A 22,181-nucleotide genomic window follows, 5' to 3' on the forward strand; every position below is an offset into this window, starting at 1 on the left:
TCCAATTGAAAAAATAGTCTCTTTAACAAATGGTGCTGGGAGAACTGGACAGCAACATGCAGAAGAATGAAACTAGACCACTTTCTCACACCATTCACAAAACTAAACTCAAAATGGATAAAAGACCTGAATGTGAGACAGGAAACCATCAAAACCCTAGAGGAGAAAGCAGGAAAAGACCTCTCTGACCTCAGCCGTAGCAATCTCTTACTCGACACATCCCCAAAGGTAAGGGAATTAAAAGCAAAAATGAACTACTGGGACCTTATGAAGATAAAAAGCTTCTGCACAGCAAAGGAAACAACCAACAAAACTAAAAGACAACCAACGGAATGGGAAAAGATATTTGCAAATGACTTATCGGACAAAGGGTTAGTATCCAAAATCTATAAAGAACTCACCAAACTCCACACCCGAAAAGCAAATAATCCAGTGAAGAAATGAGCAGAACACATGAATAGACACTTCTCTAAAGAAGACATCCGGATGGCCAACAGGCACATGAAAAGATGGTCAATGTCGTTCCTCATCAGGGAAATAGAAATCAAAACCACACTCAGATATCACCTCACGCCAGTCAGAGTGGCCAAAATGAACAAATCAGGAGACTATAGATGCTGGTGAGGATGTGGAGAAATGGGAACCCTCTTGCACTGTTGGTGGGAATGCAAATTGGTCCAGCCACTCTGGAAAACAGTGTGGAGGTTCCTCAAAAACTTAAAAATAGACCTACCCTACGACCCAGCAATAGCACTGCTAGGAATTAACCCAAGGGATACAGTAGTCCTGATGCATAGGGGCACTTGTACCCCAATGTTTATAGCAGCACTCTCAACAATAGCCAAATTATGGAAAGAGCCTAAATGTCCATCAACAGATGAATGGATAAAGAAATTGTGGTTTATATACACAGTGGAGTACTACATGGCAATGAGAAAGAATTAAATATGGCCCTTTGTAGCAACATGGATGGAACTGGAGAGTTTTATGCTAAGTGAAATAAGCCATACAGAGAAAGACAGATACCATATGTTTTCACTTTTATGTGGATCCTGAGAAACTTAACAGAAACCCGTGGGGGAGGGGAAGGGAAAAAAATAAAAAGAGGTTAGATTGGGAGAGAGCCAAAGCATAAGAAACTCTTAAAAACTGAGAACAAACTGAGGGTTGATGGGGGGTGGGAGGGTGGGGCGGGTAGGTGATGGGTATTGAGGAGGGCACCTTTTGGGATGAGCACTGTGTGTTGTATGGAAACCAATTTGACAATAAACTTCAGATATTGAAAAAAAAAAGAACGTATTAATGCAAGTAAACTTCAAAAAAAAACCAAAACAGTTGTAATTGGGTAGTCCCAACAAGCTAAGCTAATTTTATTTAACATGCTCATTTTTTAATAAGGCCCAGTTGAAACCTGGGGGGTGATAACACCTAGATGTGTTGCCTAGGGTCATTTGTCCAGTTATTTCATTGCCGCTGAGTAGATTTCTTGGCCTGAAGAGGATGGCACCTAGGAAGAGGTGAGTTTTGGTCTGATGAGAGGGTCAGGTGGTTCAGGTAAGGTCAGATAGGATTCCTTCATAGTGCCTTTGGGCAGACTCAGAAATGGAAAATGGCTCAGAAACGGAAAATGAAGCATTTGAGCTTATCCAAAGGATATTCATTATATTTTTCTCCTAGAAAGTCTTATATTTTTCTTATATTATTGCTTTGCCCACCATCTCCTCTGTTGGCTAAGCTGGATAACTGAGAGTCAACCTTGGCTCTTCCTCATGACACCCTTTCCTCCCTCTAAACTCTCATGAAGTTCTGTCCATTTGCTCAGTTGACATGCATCAGTCAAGCTATCTCTTCTTCCCTTTCACATTTTTCCCTTTCTTCCAAGCTATTTTCCACAGAGTGTAAGAGTCAACTTTCTATAATACAAATTTGTTCATCACTCTGTGCTTAAAAATTTCCATAGACTCCAAAGAGATACTAGATGAAATCCAAACTCCTTATAGTACACATCTCAAAATCTCACTTATGCCACCTAGACCATATCCTGTCTTATTTTCCCTTCTAGTATTCTGTGCTCTAACCATGTCCAACTACCGGCATATTCTCAAATGTGTAATTTTCTGTTATTCCTCTTTAACCTGTATATGTTGTTCTAAGTATGTTCTCTTTTTCATTTCTTATCCCATCTCCTTACATATATTGACATATTTTTTTTGAATTTTTAAAATTTATTGTCAAGCTAGCTAACATACAGTGTACACAGTGTGCTCTTGGTTTTGGGGGTAGATTTCTGTGATTTATCACTTACATAAAACACCCAGTGCTCATCCCAACAAGTGCTTTCCTCAATGCCTATCATCCATTCCCTCCCCCCACCCCCCACACACCATCAACCCTCAGTTTGTTCTCCACCTTCAAGAGTTCCTTATGGTTTGCCTCCCTCTCTGTTTGAAACTATTTTTTCCCCTTCCCTTCCCCATGGTCCTCCATTAAGTTTCTCAAGTTCCACATATGAGTGACATATAGTTTCAGGACAATCAGCCCTAGCCTCTTGAAGAAAATCATTCTTCTTGACTATCCACTTTGAAAGGGTGAAAAAAAGCTACTCTTTTTTGCCTCATTTTCCTCTATGCGTGTTCATTAATTTCTTTTCCTTCTTTTCCTCCTTCTCCATCACTTCCTCTCACTCTTTCTTCCCCCTCAGCTTCACCCTCAGCTTCCCCCTCCCCATCTCAGGGGTCTCCCACCTTTCTCTTCCACCTCTTCCTCCTCTGCCAGTTCCTCCTCCTCCTCCTCTCCTTCTTCCTCTTCTTCCTCTTCTTCTCCTTCAACTCCCCCCTCTTCCTCCTTCTCCTTCTTTTTCTTCTTCTCACAACTCTCATAATTGAGCAATTACTCTTCTGTCATCAATTTATCAAGTATTTATTGAGTACCTACTATGTGTCAAAAGCTGTCCTAGGTGCTGTGTATATAGTAATGAGAAAACTGGGTATAGTTCCTGCCTTCATGGAGTCTAGAGTATGAGAGAGACAAATCTTAAACAACCAATGACAGTAAAATTACAAATTAAAATATATGATAAAAACAAAAGAATAGGGAATTAGAGGAAGAATAAAAGTAGGAGGACACCTGCTTTACACTAAGGGAAAGCATTTACTGAGAAGGAGACATTTAATATGAGACTTGACTGATGAGTTTCTCAATAAATGATCTTTTGTTTTATTAATTGTTTCCCTATCACTTTCTGTTTTCTATTTAAGTGATTTCCTCTCTTATCTTTATTATTTCCTTTCTTCTGCTTATTCTGAGTTTCATTTCTCTTCTTTTTCTAGTTTCTTAGGCAGGAAGCTGAATTTTTTTACTTGAGACCTTTCATCTTTAGGCAATTTTTTAGTACAAATATTCTTCTAAATATTTCTTTATCTGCATCCTGCTATTTCTGAAATGTGCTTTTATTTTTATTTTATTTAAAGTTCAAAATGCTTTCTAATTACCTTTTTTTCTTTGATCCGCAGGTTATTTAAACACGTGTTAACACGTTTCCAAGTATTGGGTGACTTTCCAGATAACTTTCCATTATTTTTTCATTATTTAATTCCATTGTGGTCTGAGAGTATACTTTGTTTGAGACTTATTTTATGGCTCAAAATATGGTCTATCATGGTAAATGTTCTGTGTGCACTTGAAAAATGTGTATTCTGTTGAAGTTGAATGGAGTGTTTTATAAATATCAATTAGGTAAAGTTGGTTGACAATGTTATTAAAATCCTGTATGTCCTTACTGCTTTTCTGTTTACTTGTTCTACTGATTATTGAGAGCAGTGCTGAAATCTCTGAGTATGATTGTAAATTTGTATGTTTCTCTTTGCAGTGCTACTGTATGTATTTTGAATCTCTCTTATTAGAGGAATACATTTTTAGAATTATACTGCAATGTAGGTGATCTCTAGGGGTTAAACTGTTTCTTCTGCATATACCATCTCTGGCTGATATAATCATATTTAAAATTTCAGTTGTAATCAATACCTCACATTTCCAACTTCTTTTTGGATAAGTCTAATTGGGTATCATATGAGTGTCTCAAATACAGCATTACACAAACCAAGCTTGCCATCTCCCTAAATTTGCCCACTTCCTGTATTCTTCATATTAGTTAACAGTGACTAATTTAGCACTTAAAAGAAGCCACATAAGTTGTCTTAAACAAGACATTGAATATAAAAGACATTTGAATAAGGGCAGCACAGAGCTAGTGTAAAAGTATGGTGGTCTTCAGGAAACCAATGTACTTCTATTTTTGTGTTCCTTCACTCTTAAAAATGTGGATTCCAAAAAAAAAAAAATGTTGATTCTATTACATTATTATCTCATGATCCAAGATGGCTGTTGGAGCTCTAGACATCACGTCCAGGTTCCAAGTAGGGTATAGGAAAAAGGAATAGAGGGGCCAAAAATGTGCACACCAATTGTTTTTTTAAGAAACTCTCCTGGAAGTTCCACTTAATAACTTCTACTAATGCTTGATGAACAATACTCATGGTAACACTGAGTTGCCAGAGAGACTGGGAGACTTAATCTTTTAGCTGGGCATATTGCTACCCTGAATGAAATTGGGGGTCTGTGACTAGGGAAGATAGGGAGAGTAGATAGTAGATTGGTAGTATCCCAAGCCCAATAATTTCCTTAGAGGGATATCTAAGACTCATCCTCAGTTCCTCTTTCTCTCTCCTTTCACATCTAAGCAACCACTCATACACTCACTATCCAACATCTGTTCTTTAATTATGGCATCTTGGATCCATATACTACATTAAAAAGTTGACAGTGTTATGGAAAAAGAAAGAGTTCAGTGGGAATTGGGAAAAACTGACATTTGAGCACACTTCAAGGAGATGAAGAAGTTATCTGTGTATATGTGGGGAAGGGCATGGCATACAGAGGGAATCTGTGATCTTTGAATATGTATGTACACTCACTCACACCACACATCCTTATGCATACCTTACACAGAGTAGATGCTCCTTGAATGCTTATTAAAGATTAGTGAATACACACACACACACACACACACACACACACACACACATTTTTGTGCACATGATAATGGAAAATGGGAAAACCAAACATTTCAATCTTCCTCTCCCTTAGCCAAATGGAAGATTTATTTACATGTTGATTTCTTATAGTTACATGATACCATTTTTTGTTTCTGAATTTACACCCAAAGAAACCAATTTTGGGAAGAAACCAAGAAAGGAAGTAATAGGAGGACATAGATAAAAAGGGAAAGAAGGCATAAGCAAGAGGAAACCTTTCTTCCTGCCCTCCTGGGTCTAGAATGTAGTCCCAGATAAGGTTGAGAGGCTAGGGCAACAGCAGTATGCAGTGAAGAACTGTGGGAGTACCTGAGGCAGATCTGGGTCATACTTGGCCCTTGGCCAGTCCCCGGAGGTTGTCTGACCTGCTGGGCATCCTGGGAAGCAGTCCCAGGCAGTTTCTGCTTTGCTATGCCTGCTGGTTCTGCTGCCATTTGGCCCACGGAACACCCAGGAGAACAATTCTCTCCCTGAATTTTTCTGCCATCTGCTCTACATCCTACCAATGATCAAGTGTGGCAACCTGTGAGCATCCAGAATCATGTCTGCTTGATCTTTAATTTAATTTACCATTGAGACATCTCCATACCATAAATGGGAAACCTTGTGGTAGGAAATTGATCAAACCATGAAGATGGACACTTCTTATCCATCCATGTTTTGTCATTGTTAATGATGCTTGATTCTTATGGGTTTATCTGAGATTTGTGAAGAAAAATGAGCAATGAACCAGGAGCAGGGCTGCTCCATTCATCTAGAACAATATATATCAGACTTCTAGACCTAAATGGAAAGATAGGACCAGTACAACAGGAGGTGTGGAGATGACACATCACAGGACTGACCACAAAGTAAAATATACTAAAATCTCATGTTCTATATTAAAATTCCTTGCAAATTATGTATAATCCTGTAAGTCAGCATACTTTAATATAAAAAAAAAAAAAACCTTGGACTTGTTTTTAAACCAAATAAAAATTTAATTCCATCTTCCCCTAAATCTTCTGGTGCAACTGCTGCTCAGGAATATGTGCTCTAGGTTTATTTATAGACTGAAATATCCTGGAATATCTTTGCTATCTCAAGGGGAAAGCTAATTCTAAGTGGAGAAGCATATATGTCTGAATCTTTCGAAAGATCCAATTCTGGGGACCAAAGTGAAGGGAGTTTTGGGTGAGTCCTCATTAAATGTCATCTCGTTGTCCCTGGTTCTGCTTCGGTTCACTTAAGTTCGCAAGATGTGGTTGGTCATTCTACAGGCAAAGATAGAGGAGGTAAAAATTGAGAGCACTCAAGACAAACTAAATACAGTCATTTCTCTTCTCAATATTCCAGGCTTCACTGACAACCATTAGCTGTTAATTAGACATTTTACAAAAATCTGTATATTTAAGTGCCCACATGTTTGGAGACCATCAGGTTACTGTCAGTATGTTACTGGAGTCAGAATGTTTTTCTCTTGGCTTTCAGGTTGATGTTTGTCAGTTCTGTCATCCCAAGATGACCTCTGCTACTAACAAATCTGACTTTTTTTTTTCCTGCATCTATTAGGATCTTGAACACTGCCATGTGAATGTAGATGCTCCCTGTGTTAAATTGTTTTCTGCTGGGAGCCAAGGCTAAGTTCTAGTTCTCATTTATCTGAAAGGAACAGAGGGATCTAAAGTATTGTCAGTGGGTGACAAGATGCCACTTTTTTGGCTATTTTCCATAGCATTCAGATTCATATCTGAGCTCAACATGCTTTATATGTTTTTCCCCACATGCTGGGACAGGCCTGTTTTTGGAGACAATCTCTGGGAGTGGAGGAAAGAGGCTTGTTTTCACACATGGCCATATGTATAGTGCAATTTCTTCCCCAAATGGTAAAGTTTCCCTGGCAGGGGACATGCTTCACCTTTGGTCAGTCTTCATCCCAGGTCTCTTTCTGAGTTATTTTTCACCCCAACCCCCAACTTTGAAACTGCCTTTAACTGAAAGAAAGACACTTTTTTGATGTTTTTATTTGACTCCTTGGCAAAAGTCTAGCTTATAATTTTTTAATTAAGATGTCTGCATTTGAAAAGGTGGTGACAACTGAGCTCCAGGCTCATCTGGTTTATCATATGCTTCAGGACAGGTTTAGGTTTGGATTTCAATCAGGTCGTAACATGAAGTCAGGATCTGTGATAATCTAATTATTCACAGGAACAGAAGATCATTGAAATAAAGGAGACACTTTAGTCATCAACTCACCCAGTGCCTTTTCACACTCTGCCCTTGGATTGAAGTTTCTTACCAGAAGATTAAAATATTGTTTCATGAGATTTGTTTCTTACCTTGCAAGACATCTTTCTTTTTGGTGGTCTTACTATTTTGACTTATTTAGGCAAATAATTTAGAGTATTGATGGATTCCACCTGGTAGGGGATTTTCCAATACTTAGTCAAAAGGAAGCTACCAAAATTTTGCAACTTGAGAGCTGTCCTAAAAGGCCAGCTTTATCTGCCCTCAGAGGGTGCCTGACATCTTCAATCTTGGAGTCTCTGGTCTAAAGCATTATCTCCAGAAGGTAATACTTACAATATAACTGTATTATCAAAGAGCTCATTCATTCTTTCACAACTCTTAGCTCCTGTTGAGTAGTGGACAGCAGGGTCCTGTGAGACAGAGACTTGGGTCAGCTAAGTTCAGAGGAAGGACGATAGAATCTGAACCCGGGACTCTAGTGGAAGAGTCAGACACAACACAGTAGAGAGAAGTCAAAGTCAGTCATGGAGTCCCAATAGTTTATTTTTGCTTTTCCCCCCTTGCCTCAGGATACATATCTAGAAAGAAGTTGCTATAACCAATGTCAAAGAAGTTACTGCCCATGTTCTCTTCTAGGAATTTTACGATTTCAGGTCTTACATTTAGGTCTTTAATCCATTTTGATTGATCTTCATGTATGGTGTAAGAAAGTGGTCCACTTTCTTTCTTTTGCATGTTGCTGTCCAGGTTTCCCAACACCATTTCTTGAAGAGACTGTCTTCTCCCCATTGGATAATATCCTTCCCTGCTTTGTCAAACATTAATTGGCCATACAGTTGTGAGTTCACTTCTGAGTATTCTATTTTGTTCTATTGATCTATGGGCCCATTTTTGCCCCAGTACCATATTGTTTTTATTACCACAGCTTTGTAACATAACTTGAAGTCCAGAATTGTGATGCCTCCAGCTTTGCTTTTCTTTTTCAAGGTTACTTCGGCTATTGGGGGTCTTTTGTGGTTCTATACAAACTTTAGAATTATTTATTCTAGCTCTGTGAAAAATGCTGTTAGTTCTTTGGTAGAGATTGCATTAAATATGTAGATTTCTTTGGATAGGATAGACATTTTAACAATATTCTTCCAATCCATGAGCATGGAATTTCTTTCCATTTCTTTTTGTCATCTTGAATTTCTCTCATCAATGTTCTGTAGTTTTCAGAGTACAGGTCCTTCACCTCTTTCGTTAAGTTTATTCCTAGATATCTTACTGTTTTGGGTAAAATTGTAAATGGGATTGATTCCTTAATTTATGTTTCTGCTGCTTCATTATTGGTGTATGGAAATGCAACAGATTTCTGTACTTTATTGAATTCATGTATCAGTTCTAGCAGTTTTTTTTGGTGGAATCTTTTGGGTTTTCTATATATAGTATCACATCATCTGCAAATAGTGGAAGTTTTGCTCCTACCTTGCCAATTTGGATTACTTTTATTTCTTTTTGTTGTCTTATTGCTATAGCTAGCTAGCTATAGCTAGCATAGGACTTCCAGTACTATGTTAAATAACAATGGTGAGAGTGGACATCTTGTCTTGTTCCTGACCGTAGGGGAAAATCTCTCAGTTTTTCCCCATTGAGGATTAAATTAGCTGTGAAGGGTACATATATGGTCTTTATTATGTTGAGGTACACTCCCTCATCAAAATAAAAAGCTTCCACACAATGAAGGAAATAATCAACAAAACTAAAGGCAAACTACAGAATGAGAGAAGATATTTGCAAATGACATATCTGATAAAAGGTTAGTCTTAATCCAAGATATATAAAGAACTTATAAAACTTAACATTAAAAAAATGAGTAATCCAATTAAAAAATGGACAGAATACATGAACAAACATTTCTCCAAAGAAGACATCCAGATGGCCAACAGACACATGAAAAGATGCTCAACATCACTCATCAGGGAAATACAAATAAAAACCACAATGAGATGTCACCTTACACCTGTAAGGATCACTAAAATCAACAACACAAGAAACAACAGGTATTGGCACAGATGTGGAAAAACAGGAGTCTTGCACTGTTGGTGGGAATGCAAACTGATGCAGCCACTGTAGAAAATAATATGGAGGTTGATCAAAAAGCTAAAAATAGAACTACATTTTGATCCAGCAAAAGGTAGTGTGAACTACTAGATATTTACCCAAAGAATACAAAAATACAAATTCAAAGGGATACATGTACCACAGTGTTTATAGCAGCATTATCTACAATAGCTAAGTTATGGAAACAGCCCCAGTGCTCATCAACTGATGAATGGATAAAAAAAGATGTGCTATATTTATCACATATGTCCACACACACAATGGAATATTCCTCAGGCATAAAAAAAGCTCACCTCAACCAATGTATACAACTAGAGAGCACATACATCAGCATAAATACCCCTGTAAACAACAAAAGATTGGCAGAACAACATCACAACAAAAGGTAGAGAAGAGGCCAAATCAAAGAAGGTAGAAATGATGAAGATGTGGTTTGAGAGTGAAATGGACCTTGGCAGTCCACAGTGGAGAGGGAATTGGGGGCACAGAAGGGTGAAAAATAGACTATCACATCAGGGAGCCCACACAGGGAAGACAAATCTCCATAACATTGGTTTTGAAAGTGAGAGGGACTAAATCTCGTGAGTTCTTATAACCAGTGGGGCTTAAAGCCTAGAATTTAAAAATTGCTGAGCTTCACTCTGGGAAAGCTCTAAGGGCTTTACAAGTGGAGTTCCCACACTTAAAGAGACAACAAAAAAGTTAGTGGAAATATAGTGTGGAAGCAGTAGTTTGAAAAACACAAAGGGCAGACAGAAGGGAGAGTTATTTACTCATCTCAGAGCATGGCCTGGAGAGGCATGAATGGTGGGGAAACCCCTCCAAGAGTAAAGGAGTTGACAGGAACCACTTCTCTCTCCTGCCCCTCAGCATAAACACAGAACCACCTGCAAGGCACCCACATGCACTACATAACTTGCTTATACTTAGCCCCACCTGACCCGTGCTTCAGCAGATCCACCCTTCCCAGTCACATTAGTCTTAGTCCTGTTGCTGTGAGCCCCATACTACAGAAGGCCTGCACAAACCCCACCAATACCTTATCTCCTGACCCATGTATTTTGTGGGATCCCAGTTCTAGTGATGCTGTGGCACAGCAGGTATTCTCCAAGGAGACCAGCACAACCTTGTTAAGACATGTCTCACCCCAGTCTGGCACCAAACACTGCCCACAATGGGCAAAGAGAGCCTCTGCAGACAACTTTACTTAATGAAAGCAGCCAGGACTGAACAGCAGGGCACTCACAACACACATGGGAGACACTCCCTGAATTGCCAGGTCCTGGGGAACAAGAAAGACTACACTGCATTATAGCACCTCTTATTCATAAAGCCATTACCTTCAAGAAAAGACATAGTTGACTTTCCTAACACTCAGAAACAGACACAGCAGAAAAAATGAGGAGACAGAAGAATATGTCCCAAATGAAAGAACAAGACAAAACCACAGCAAGAGACCTAAGCAAAATGGGTATAAGTGATATGCCAGATAAAGAATTTAAAGTAATGATCTTAAAGACAGTCACTGAACTTGAGAAAAGAGTGAGGACATCAGTGAGACCTTTAACAAGGAGATAAAAAAGAACCAATCAGAGATAAAGAACATAATAAATGAAATAAAAAAATACATTTGATGGAATAAATAGCAGGCAAGAGGAAGCAGAGGAATGAATTAATGACCTAGAAGACAGAGTAATGGAAAGCAATTAAGCTAAGCAAATGAGAGAAAAAATAATTATGTAAAGTGAGAATAAACTTAGGGAACTTAGTGACTCCATCAACCATAACAATATTTGCATTATAGGGATCCCAGAAGAAGAGAGAAAAAAGAGGGCAGAAAATTTATTTGAAAAAAATAATAGCTGAAAAGTTCCATAATCTGGAGAAGGAAACAGATATCCAAATCCAGGAGGGATGGAGATCCCCTAACAAAGTCAACCCAAGGAAGTCTACCTCAAGACACATACTAATTAAAATGGTAAATAGTAATGATAAAGAGAAAAATTTTTAAGCAGGAAGAGAAAAAATGATGGTTACATACAAGGGAAACCTCAGACAAACAAAAACTAAAGTTCATGACCACTAAACCAGCCCTGCAAGAAATGTTAAAGGGGACTCTAAGTACAAAGGAAAGACCACAAGTGAGAGTATATAAGAAGTTGGAAGACAAAAGTAGTACAAATAAGTAATTCTGTAAAAATCAGTTGAGGGATTCACAAAATAAAAGTATATAAAATATGACTCCATATACCTAAATTGTGGGTTGGGGGAAAGAGTAAAGAATGGTTTTAAAATTAAGCAACCATCAACTTCTGGTATACAGAGAAGATATTACATATAATCTTAATGGTAACGACACACAAGAAAAGAGTAATAGGTATGCAAAGAATAAAGAGAAAGGAATCTAGGTGTATCTCTAAATAAAGCCAACAAACCATGAAAGAGTGCAAGAGAAAGGATTAGAGAAAAAGTATAAAAACCACCATAGGGGTGCCTGGGTGGCTCAGTCAAGCGTCCAACTTTGGCTCAGGTCGTGATTTTGCAGTTCATGGATTTGAGTCCTGCATCAGGCTTTGTGCTGACAGCTCAGAGCCTAGAGTCTGCTTCAGATTCTGTGTCTCCCTCTGTCTCTGCCCCTTCCTCTACTCTTGCTCTTTCTCTTTCTGTCTCTCAAAAATAAATAAACAAAAAAAGAAAAAGAAAAAGAAAAGAAAAACCACCACTGGGGCACCTGGGTGGTCAGTCGGCTGAGCATCCGACTTCAGTTCAGGTCATGATCTCACGGTCCATAGGTTCGAGCTCCACTTTGGCCTCTGTACTGACAACTCAGAGCCTGGATCCTGCGTCTGATTTTGTGTCTCCCTCTCTCTGCTCCTCCTCAGCTCGTGCTCTGTCTCTCTCTCTCTCTCTCAAAAATAAACACTAAAAAAAAATTAAAATTTTTTAATGCTTATTTATTATTGAGAGGCAGAGAGACACAGAGCGTGAGCAGGGGAGGGGTAGAGAGAGGGGGAGGCACAGAATCTGAAGTAGGCTCCAGGCTCTGAGCCGTCAGCACAGAGACTGATGCAAGGCTCGAACTCACAAACTGTGAGACCATGACCTGAGCCGAAGTCGGACGCTTAACCGACTGAGCCACCCAGGTGTTCCAACATTAAAAACAATAAAAAAAAAACCCACCACAAAATAAGTAACGACAATAAATACATATCTATCAGTAATTACTTTGAATGTCAGTGGACTAAATGCTTTAATAAAAAGACATAGGGTGACAGAGTGAATTAAAAAACAAGACCCATCTATATGCTGCCTACAAGAGGCACATTTCAGATCTAAAGACACCTACAGACTGAAAGTGAGGGAATGGAGAAATATTTATCATGCAAATGGATGTCAAAAGAAAGCTGGAGTAGCAATACTCATAACAGACAAAATAAACTTTATAACAAAGATTATATCGAGAGACAAGTACACTAATAATAAAGGGGACAATCCAATAAGAAGATATAATAATTATAAATATTTATGGACCCAATATGAAAGCACCCAAACATATAAAACAGTTAATATCAAACATAAAAGAACTAATCAATAGTAATATAATAATAGTAGGGGACTTTAAAACATCACCTACATTAATGGGCAGATAATCCAAACAGAAAATAAACAAGGAAACAGTGACCTTGAATGACACACTATACCAGATGGATTTAACAGATATATTCAGGATATTCCATCCTAAAACAGCATAATACGCATTCATTTTTAGTGCACATGGGACATTCTCCCGAACAGACCACATATGAGGCCGCAAAACAAGTCTCAACAAATTCAAAATGATCAAAGTCATACCATGCATCTTTTCTAACCACAACACTATGAAATCAACCACAAGAAAATATCTGCAAAGAGCTGAAATACATGGATGTTAAATGACATCTGACTGAACAATGAATGGGTCAACCAGGAAATCAAAGAAGAAAGCAAAAATTACATGGAAACAAATGAAAATGAAAACACAACAGTCAAAAATCTTTGGAATGCAGCAAAAGATGTCTTAGAGGGATGTTTATAGCAATACAGCTTACCTCAAGAAGCAAGAAAAATCTCAACTCAACAACCTAACCTTATACCTAAAGGAGCTAGAAAAAGAACAACAAACAAAACCCAAAATCAGCAGAAGGAAGGAAACAATAAAGATTAGAACATAAATAAATGACATAGAAACTAAAAAACATTGGAATCCAGGAGATGGTTCTACGCTTTTTTTGTGTTTTAGTTTTTATTTAAATTCCAGTTAGTTAACATACAGTGTAATATTAGTTTCAGGTATTCAATAAAGTGATTTAACACTTCCATATATTACCAGGTGCTCATCAGGACAAGTGCATGCCTTAATCTCCATCACCTAATTTCACCCATCCCCCTACTTATCTCCATTCTGGTAACCATAAATTTGTTCTCTGTAGTTAAGATTCTGTTTGTTGGTTTCCCTCTCTCTTTTTCCCCTCTGTTCATTTGTTTTGTTTCTTAGATTCTACGTATGAGTGAAATCATATGGTATTTGTTGTTCTCTGACTGACTCATTATGCTTATTATGTTTAGCATTATACTCTCTAGCTGATTTATGTTATTGCAAATGGCAATATTTCATTTTTTATGGCTGAGTAATATTGTAATATTATATATAATATAATAAATATAATATAATTAATATAATATAACATAATATAATATATAATGTATATAATATTATATGTATATTCTTTATCCATTCATGGACACTGAGGCTGTTTCCATAATTTACCTGGCTGCTGTAGGTGCTGCTGCTATAAATGCTATAAACATTGGGGTGCATGTAACCCTTTTAATTGGTATTTTTATATTTTTGGAGTAAATACCTAGTAGTAGTGTGATTGCTGGATCATAGGGTAATTCTAGTTCTAATTTTGTGAGGAACAGGAGATGATTCTTTGAAAAGAGCAATAAAATGGAAAAACCTCTCTGGCCAGATTCATTTAAAACAAAATACAGAGGTTTCAAATAAACAAAAATCACAAATAAAAGAGGAGATATAACAACCAATACCACAGAAATATAAACAATTTTAAGAGAATAGTAAGAAAAAATATATGCCAACATATTGGACAACCTAGGAGAAATGGATAAATTTCTAGAAGCATATAACCTACTAAAACTGAAGCAGGAAAAAATAGAAAATTTCAACCAATTGATTACTGGCAGTGAAATTGAATCAGTAATCAAAGAACTACTAATGAACAAAAGTCTAAGACCAGATGGCTTCACAAGCAAATTCTGCCAACCTTATTTATTTATTTATTTATTTATTTATTTATTTATGCTTATTTATTTAATTTGAGAGAGAGAGAGAAAGCACAAGTGGGAGAAGGGCAGAGAGAGGGAGAGAGAGAAAGAGAGACAGAATGCCAAGCAGGCTCTGCATTGTCAGTGCAGAGCCCAATGTGGGGCTCGAACTTACGAACCATGAGATCGTGACCTAAGCCGAAGTTGGACACTTAACCAACTGAGCCACCCAGGTGTCCCTCTACCAAACATTTGAAGAAAAGTTAATACCTATTCTCAAATTCTTCAGAAAAGTAGAAGAGGAAGGAAAACTTCCAAGTTCATTCTGATACCAAAGCCAGATAAAGACACCACTAAAAAAGAGAACTACAGGGCAATATATGATGAACATAGGTGCAAAAACCCTCCAGAAAATATTAGCAAACTGAAGTCACCAATACATTAAAAAAATCATTCACCACCATCAAGAAGGATTCATTCCTAGGATGGGTGTTTCAATATTCAGAAATAAATGAATGTGATATACCACATCATTAAGAAAAAGGATAAATTCTATGAATGGATAAAGAAGATGTGGTTTATATATACAATGGAATACTACTTGGCAATGGGAAAGAATGAAATCTGGCCATTTGCAGCAACGTGGATGGAACTCAGAAGGTATTATGCTGAGTGAAATAAGTCAGTGAGAGAAGGACAGGTATCATATGTTTTCACTCATATGTGGATCTTGAGAAACTTAACAGAAGACCATGGGGGAAGGGAAGAGGAAAAAATAATTACCAACAGAGAGAGAGGGAGGCATACCATAGGAGACTCTTAAATACAGAGAACAAACTGAATGTAGATGGGGTGGTGTGGAGGAGAGGGGAACATGGGTGATGGGCATTGAGGAGGGCACTTGTTGGGATGAACATTGGGTGTTTTTTGTAAGCGATGAACCACGGGAATCTACCCCAAAAACCAAGATCACACTTTACACACTGTATGTTAGCCAATTTGACAATAAATTATATTTAAAAAAAAGAGAAAGGATAAAAACCATATGATCATTTCAATAGATGCAGAAAAGGCATTTGTCAAATTACAACATCCATTCATGATAAAAACCCTCAACAAAGTAGGGATAGAGGAACATAATAACCTCAATGTAATAAAGACCATGTATCAATAGAGATGTGAGATTGATATCTGGGTCTTTAGTTAAGAGATGATAGGTCTAGATGATGGTGGAGACTCTGAAGTGGAAGTATGTTGCTCCTGTGGGACAAAACTGTACTCACAGCCCATACTTAAGTACTTTCCATATCTATATTTCATTATTTTCTATTTCTAAACAGTAAAAAAAATAAGACTTCTATCATCTCTCTTTGTCCCTACTTCTGACACACAGAAGAAAATTGAACAAGGAATTAAATAGTTTTCTTATTTATACTTGCAACTTGCACGTCCCATTTTCCTGCTAGTTAAGGAGAAAAGAGGGTGTACAAATGACAGAACTGCTTACAGCCATGTGAGGGTTTAAAACTGTATACATGTACACTCTCCTCCTCTAGTGCAAATATGGGGGCTGAGTTAAACACTTGGATCTCAGTGAATTTTTGGAATTTTTTTACTTTTAACCTCATGATACTGATCTTCTTTGTTACACAGAATGTCCTGTGATTTACCAACACAGTAGATACCTTTCTGAGTTTCTTGATTTATATTCTCATATTGGTCAGGATTTCTTTATTGGCCAAGCTTAATCTTTAGATAGATTTTTTTCATTACCTATTCATGGAAAGGTGGAATTTGTAGAACTTTGCCCCAGTTTCTTAGTGCAGTGGTAGAATACAACCTTTCAATTTAGACAGATTTTATTTGGAGCCCAGCTCTATTGCTGACTAGCTCCAAGATAACAGGCAATGCTTTAACCTCTCTGAAGCTGGGTTGCTGCATCTAAAAATTAAGGATGAAATAAGGTTGTCATAGCGTTGTTGCAGGGATTAAATTTTATTATACCTGTGAAGTGCTTAGCACAGTGACTGAAACATACAGGTTCAATAAACTGGTCATTGTTGTTTATGTCGTTAATGTGAACTTTAATGCCTTTTCTAGTGAGCAGTTCAATTCAGTCCCACCAGCACTTTGTAAGAACCTTGTCCTTTACACGGCCCCACATTAGGGGCACATTCAAAGATGCAAAAACCCTACTTAACATCCTTAAAGAATTCTCTCTAAGGTTTAATCACCATTATTTCCTACTTTATGTTTGCATGTGGTACACACCCCCTTCATCCATTCAGGGAAAATATTTTTAAACGTTTTTCCAATCTTCTTTGGATTTGGGGAGATTTTTGGTCTGTGGTGATGGGGCATTCTCATTGTAGAGTTGCCATCTGGAACTCTTTGTTCAGGCCTTGGTCAGGGAAAAAAAAACCCACTAACTTAGGAAAATAACATTTGGGAGGAACTTGGCAACAATAACCCCTTTGTTGCCAGAATCCTTGTTCACAGTGTGGGTGGCTCAGATGGCACTTAATTAAATGCATTTTCCTATAAATTCTCAGCAGTATGCTTATTTTTACTGGTAGCTAATAACTACCCTATCTCTAAGGCAACAAATTTTCACAGCTTGCAGAATAGGGAAATCAGCATGTATGAGTAACATTTTGCTTTTGTTAGTACCCAGCCCTTGTTCCTCATTATTCTCAAGTGACAATAAATTTATCTATTACTTTTTCCCACTTAGTGCTTTGTCATTCAGTACTCTCTTCCTACCTGATAGACCAATATACCTATATAATTTTTAAAAATCTTACTATTTTGAGTGCCAATCATAAGTCATGCACTGTACTCCAACCTTCATATTAATGATCTAGTTTAATCTTCACAACGCTTTGAGGTACGAATTAGTATTCTCATTTAAAAGATCAAGAAAACAAAGCTCAAAGATGTTAAGTGCTTTGCTGTAAGTCATTCAGCTGGAAAGTGATGGATGTGAAGATTTCATCTGAAAGAACTGTTTGATGCCAAAGCCCATGATCTTTCCTTCACACTTCATGACTTAATTAAGAAAAGGTGCTATCTTGTTTTCAGAGAGTCTAAACTTACCTCTCATCAGGCAACGCATTTCTAGAAAATTGTTAAAAACATGTTAATGATAGATGTATAATGCATCTATTCAACTTCACACCTCACCCTTTTCTGTCTAGTGCAGAACATTAGGACCATAATGCAGAAAGAGAGAGGGCAAAGTAAATCCCACTTCCTCAGTTATGGTGTGGTGCCAGGTAAAATATTTACATTTATTTTTCTCATGTTTTTGAATATCAAAAGATTATTTACATAAAAACATGGTTTCTTAGGCACAGCATTTTAAATTTTTTTTTCAACGTTTTTATTTTTTTTGTTTTTGGGACAGAGAGAGACAGAGCATGAACGGGGGAGGGGCAGAGAGAGAGGGAGACACAGAATCAGAAACAGGCTCCAGGCTCTGAGCCATCAGCCCAGAGCCTGACGCGGGGCTCGAACTCACGGACCGCGAGATCGTGACCTGGCTGAAGTTGGACGCTTAACCGACTGCGCCACCCAGGCGCCCCAGGCACAGCATTTTATATATCTGAAGACAAAAGTAAAAGTTGGATGAAATTCATAACTTTCATTGGAGCAAGGAAAAACAGGAGATACATTAGTTGCTTGCCCTTAAAAATATCTATGGTTTCCTATCCTGTCTGTTTCCTTGTAGGTATAGCCTATAGCCAAGTGGGAAGGAGCATATATGTTAGCAGAACAATGTATTGCACCAACGTTTTTCTATATTTGCAGCTTTGCCTACTATGCGACGTGTCAATAGATTTGTCTAAATACCTTTTTGGCCTTCATTATAAAAGGATATTTTTCTAGGTTTAGAGTTTGGGAAAAAATTTCTTTCAGCATTTGAAAAATGCCATTCCATTATCTTTTGGATTCCATTGTTTCTTTTGAAAAGTTAGCTGTTAAGTATAATTGTTGCTCCCTTGAATGTGATGTATCTCCCTCTTTAATACTCCCAGCCTTCATCCCTGGCTTTTTCTTTTTTTTTATTAAAAAAAAATTTTTTTTTTCAACATTTATTTACTTTTGGGACAGAGAGAGACAGAGCATGAACGGGGGAGGGGCAGAGAGAGAGAGGGAGACACAGAATCGGAAACAGGCTCCAGGCTCTGAGCCATCAGCCCAGAGCCTGACGCGGGGCTCGAACTCCTGGACCACGAGATCGTGACCTGGCTGAAGTCGGACGCTTAACCGACTGCGCCACCCAGGCGCCCCCATCCCTGGCTTTTTCAGAGTTCTCTTTGGTTTTGATTGTCAGCATGTTGACTTGTGCTGTTTTCAGCATGATGTAACTCTGATGCATCTAAATGTGTTTTCCCACTTTGTATTTAACCTGTTTCAATTTTGTAGAACTTCTTAATTCTGTGGATTAATGTTTGTACCATTTTGGAAAACTTCTTGGACAATTTCTTTTCAAATATTGCTTCTTATCCTTTCTCTCTCTCTCTCTTCTTGCTCTCTCTTCTCCTGGAACTCTAATTACATATATATTAGACCCTATCACTTTTTTTCTCTCTTTACTTGTCTTTCTACTAACCTGTTTTTTAAATCACTAATTATCTCTACTGTTTTGTTTGGTTCATTGTTGGGTACATTTGTAATTCTTAATTTTAATAATTATTTTTAGCATTTTTAGCATTTTCATTTTTATCAGTTAAAAAAAATACATACTCCCAATCCTTGTCATCTACTCTTTTGACTGTATTAATCATAGTTACTTAAAAATTCTATCTAATAACAACAGTATCTAGATTACCTGTGGGTCTGCTACTTTTATCTATACTTGCTTCCTGATTTCATTCATTTGGTCCTATTTATTAGCAATCCTGATAATCTATGATTGTAGGCTGGATATTGTTTATAAAAATTGTAGATTCTCTGAATTATGTTATCTTTTCTCACAGAGAATTTACTTTTCTTCCAGCAGACAGTTACATAAGGGCAGATGATATTGACCCAATAAAGGATTGAAATGCTTTGTGTCTTTATGTGGGCTAGTCTATTTCTAGTTTTTTTTTATTACTAACAGGGCCTAGCTCTTTAGGTGTTTCTTTCTTGTCTGTTGTGCCATGAGTTTTGGAAAGCTCTGCTAAGTTTTGTGCCCTCTTAGCTGACACCGTCCTATTGGCTTTTTGGACTCGCATTGTACACAGGTTAGGAACTGACAAATATCTCAAGGTGAAATGCAATACAAAGTGTTGTGCTCACTGATCTGTGGTTTCTGTTTCTCTAGATTCTTGGCTTCTCCAGTATTGTTGCCTTGGTAGTTCCTGGACACCAATTTCATCTCCACTGTGCTGTAACAACTGATAAAAGCTCCGAGTCTCTGCTTTCTGCTTGTGCTGGAGTGTTGCTTAAAGATACAACAAATGTGTCAAGGCAAAAGGCAAGGAAAAATGTTGAACTTACCTGTGTTTTCTTTTTCTCTGAGATCCTGGCCCTCAAGTCATGTCTGACTTGGTTGTTGTTTATTATCTTTCAACAATTCATTTTGTATTTTGTCCAGCTTTTATAGTTGTTCTCAAAAGCATGGTTGGATTGATAGAAGCTACCCCATCAGAGCCAGAAATGAACATATTAACAATTTTGAGATAGAAGTTCTATTTTTTTCTTTGGTCTCATTTAACCTACTCAGATAATGAAATCTATGTTAACTAGGTCATAGTACTGAAATTAAAATGAGAAAAACTGGGTTTCATTCCAGAATCAAAAATAAAGTGTTTTGTGATGATGGGTCTTGTTGTCTCAAATCTGTAAAATAGGCGGAGAGTAAGTATAATTACTAAGGCTACTGAAAATATTTAAAGGATATATATATAGAGAGAGATTTTTTTTCTGAAAAAAACTTTACTATTCTTTCTCATTCTAAGATAGTTCAATGTAGGAATTGAGAAATGACTTCTTTTTTTTTAATTTTTTTTTCAACGTTTATTTATTTTTGGGACAGAGAGAGACAGAGCATGAACGGGGGAGGGGCAGAGAGAGAGGGAGACACAGAATCAGAAACAGGCTCCAGGCTCTGAGCCATCAGCCCAGAGCCCGACGCGGGGCTCGAACTCCCGGACCGCGAGATCGCGACCTGGCTGAAGTCGGACACTTAACCGACTGCGCCACCCAGGCACCCCGAGAAATGACTTCTTAATTAAAAATCTTACTATAAAAACAAGCAGCAGCAATCATTCTTGCACTGTGTCAAGACCATGTTCACCATCTATCCACCCAGAAAAGAAAACTGAAAAATGGAATGAGCAAATGTTAATTCAGGGTGAAACTATAGTCAGAGCGCAACTTGTATTAAATTTGTAATATCCTTACAGGTCTTGGTTTGCACAACATTTGAAATAGATTTCAAGATGTTTTCTAATAGGAAAGAGAAATGTATTTATTTATAGAGGTAAGTCTTACCTAGATCATGTGTGATCACTTCAGACACCACAAGAAGTTATGAGTAGATATGTGCCTGTTAATTTGAGCATTGCTAAGCACACAAATAGGCGAGCCATTAATATACACAATCTTGTTCATTTTAGTAAGCCAAAATTGAGTCAAATTTTTTCTAGGTTAACCTAATCTTAAAATAACACTTTCATCTCTTATTAATAGGCTAGTTATTATCTAATGTTTTGCTGTGGGTTCAGGGCTCCAGGAAAAAGCATGCTTTGATTATAGGGTGGTTCAGTTTGTGTTGACTCATTCAGAATGGGGCTGGGCAGAGTTGTGGTCTGTCTTAGGTTTCAGCTGAGATAGGGCTCATCAAATCCTCAGTCCTATTTATATCATGCAGGAGAAGGTACAGAATTCTTATAATTGATTTGGCAAGAAGCATAGTGTGGTTGTGAACAGGGGAGGGAATAAGCCATCTGAAAAATATTTTTTCTTTCTTCTAGTCTCTAAGATATTTTGTCCTATTATTAATCTATGCTCTGCACTACAAGGAAAATCAAGATGTCTGGGAGATTAATTTCAGAGCAGATGTACACCTTCGGACTCCAAGTTCAGTGGCCCTCCATGGCCTCTCCAGGTTTAGGGACTTAATGCCCCTCTCACTTTGACAAGATCTTGTGGACTTTTTCTTGCATTTCAAGAAACAATCAAGGGTACCCAAGTTATTATTATTTTATTTTGAAATTGCATAAGTAAAAAGGAAAGAGCACAGGCAGCCTCAGGCCTCAGGGAAGCAAGGATATTATATAGCATATGAGATCATGTTAGCAGTAGGCGCCTGCAGCTTCCTGTATTAGGACTCAGACAGTATGGTCAGGAGCTCTCCTATATGACTCCACTCCTCTTGATCTCTTAATACTACTAACACACATGTCTCTTTTATTAATGCAGTTTTTAAACAGGTATTTA

General features: G+C 37.6%; 1 long non-coding RNA gene across 1 annotated transcript; it reads left to right on the forward strand.

Moving 5' to 3' along the window:
- Nucleotides 1–1,404: 1,404 nt before the first annotated feature.
- LOC121020524 (uncharacterized) lies at nucleotides 1,405–20,559 on the forward strand. The gene is made up of 2 exons (XR_005786177.1): nucleotides 1,405–1,517; nucleotides 20,062–20,559. It is a non-coding gene; the product is annotated as an uncharacterized LOC121020524 (long non-coding RNA).
- The last annotated feature ends 1,622 nt before the right edge of the window (nucleotides 20,560–22,181 follow it).

This window comes from Herpailurus yagouaroundi, unplaced genomic scaffold (assembly GCF_014898765.1).
Source record: "Herpailurus yagouaroundi ecotype Mexico unplaced genomic scaffold, PumYag 250, whole genome shotgun sequence".
Taxonomy (NCBI): Eukaryota; Metazoa; Chordata; class Mammalia; order Carnivora; family Felidae; genus Herpailurus; species Herpailurus yagouaroundi.